A 2,540-nucleotide genomic window follows, 5' to 3' on the forward strand; every position below is an offset into this window, starting at 1 on the left:
TTCCTGAAAATTTGGGGGATAATAAAGTAGATCCTATCATACCAAATTGCCAGAAGGGGAAGCAGGCTAGCAGTCTTCATTCTGTGCCATGGGATGCCTCAGACACTTCTATCAGGAGTGAGAGCTGGGGTTGCAGCTCCTCCTGCTTTTCTGTTCTGTTTCTTTCACCCACTTTATGAGGTGTGTGTGTGTGTGTGTGTGTGTGTGTGTGTGGTATTTTGGTTGCACAATATCCATTCCTCCTGTCAAACAGCACTCTACTTTCAGTTTAAAGAATAATTTCCTGTACAACAAAGGGGAAGGTAGCTTGAAGATGTCCTGACTACCAGAGTCTTCTACACAAGCTCTCACTCCCAGACACAGCCAACCTGTGACTATGGCTCAAGCTTACACTCTTTCTTTTCTCTTTCTCTCTCTCTCTCTCTCTCTCTCTCTCTCTCTCTCTCTCTTTTGTTCTTTCTCTTTCTTTCTTTTTTTCTTTCTTTCTTTCTTTTTCTCTCTCTCTCTTTCTTTTCTTTCTTTCTTTCTTTCTTTCTTTCTTTCTTTTTCTCTCTCTCTCTTTTCTTTCTTTCTTTCTTTCTTTCTTTCTTTCTTTCTTTCTTTCTTCTTTCTCTCTCCGCCCTCATTCTCTCGCCAACCTCCCCTTAGAACAGTCACTGTAAGTGCAAATGAAATGATGGCAGCTCATTTATGGCCATTTTGCTTCCTGCTATTGTACCTTCTAAGCCCTGTGTTTCCATCTTCTCTTCAACACACAAAAGCAATAGTATTTCTCCAGTGCATTCATCTGTGCTTTTGTTAGCACCTCAGTTTCTCTCACCTATAACCAAATAAGCCTAAATGTATAAAGCTTTCACAATGCTTTGTTACTGTTTGCTTGTTTAGTTTTTTTTTTTAAACAAAGAATTCCCTGCTAAAATACTGACATGTTAGGGCCGAGGATGTAGCGCAATGGCACAGCACCTGCCTGGCAAGTGCAAGGCTCAGAGTTCAACTTCTGGTAGCAAATAAATAAGTAAGTAAGTAAAAAAATAAATCCTGACCTCTGGACCAGATGATTTCAGATGTCACTCTTAGTTTTATATTTTTATGCTTAAAAAACAACAGAAGAAACATACCTTCTCCAGTTCTGCAGCTGACTCAGTGCAAACCTCACCACCAACAGGAACCACAAAGAAATCCAGGTCAATAATATGCTTGCTTAAAAGATATCTCAGTATCTTTCCCATCAGTCTTTCTGCACCAGCCTGTGAAATTTAACCATTTCTTAACATCCAAGCGTGTAAAAGCTGCCATCTTGCTCATATGCTGGAACTGTGTGCTCTGGGGTTCCCTGGTGTACCCCACTTTGTGCTGTCCTCTGTGGCAGAAAGAAGAAAGTTTATCTCTTGGATTTACTTTTTTTGTTGTTGTTTGTATTTGGCTCAGGGTCTCACTACATAGCTTGGACTCATAGTGATTCTCCTGTCTCAGCCTACCCAGTGCTGGGATTACAGGCATGTACCTCCATGCCCAGTCTTAGTGGTCAGCTTGGTCGGGATGGCATATGGTGCCAGAGATCGAACATGAGTCCTTGCGCTTGCCTCAGCAGGTGCTTACACTGCTGAGCTATCTCCCCAGCCCAGCTTACTGACTTTGAATGAGTGCTTTTTAGGTTTGTCTCTATGGTGTACAATGGTGACATGATTTTCTATGAATAATTTGTATCAGCAGGCACTACTGCCTTCTCGGTCTTCCTGGTTGATACTTAGGAGCTTAAATATGGCTAATGATATGATCTGTCTACATGATGGTCAGCGGGGATTACCTGGGATATTTTAGCACTGCACCAATGCTTGACTTCTTGAATTAGAACTTAAATAATACAATTTTGGAGAAATAATTTTATGCTGAGGATTCATAAGCATTAAAAAAAGAACAGAAACACAGTGGCCAGGTTTGATCGCATGTGCCATGCCAACCCCATCCCCAGGGCACACTGAGAAGGCGATTGAGACTGGGCAAGGTGTCACATACCTCTAATCCCAGCACTTGGGAGGCTAAAAACAGGAGGATCACTACTAGTCTAATCTGTGTAGTGAGACCCTGTAGACCCTGTCCTAAATACACACAAAAAAAAAGAAAGAAAAGAAAAGAAAAAAAGAACAGAGGTGACCAACACATGAATGGAACTGAGCTGAGGGTGGGCCACATGTTCATCTCATGGGTAAGTGGGATCTCACTTCGTGTCTTCGAGCACCACCTGTGTGTGCCGTTTGAGGCCCCTGTTATTGAGAATGGGCATGCATTTCTTCTGTGATCTGCACCGCGTCTGCTTACCTTGCCCATAGCCTCACCATAAATGCTGACAGACTTTTCCTGATCTCTCTTGTGATTTCCACAGCCTCCACCTCAAGCCACCTACATTTCCTTATTCTTTTCTCTAAGTCTGGGCATCGTGTCTCACACTACCCAAAGAGGTCTTCATTTATAGCTGCATCTCTATGCCTGCAGTCTGCCTGTGTTCCATCTCCTGTCCCTGCCTCTCTCTCTCTCTCTCT

At 42.8% G+C, this 2,540-nt stretch overlaps 1 pseudogene; it reads left to right on the forward strand.

Annotated features, from left to right (window-relative positions):
* Positions 1–2,540, forward strand: part of LOC101586187 — a 7,850-nt pseudogene that overhangs the window by 866 nt on the left and 4,444 nt on the right.

Source organism: Octodon degus, unplaced genomic scaffold, assembly GCF_000260255.1.
Source record: "Octodon degus isolate 3935 unplaced genomic scaffold, OctDeg1.0 scaffold00016, whole genome shotgun sequence".
In the NCBI taxonomy this organism is placed as follows: Eukaryota; Metazoa; Chordata; class Mammalia; order Rodentia; family Octodontidae; genus Octodon; species Octodon degus.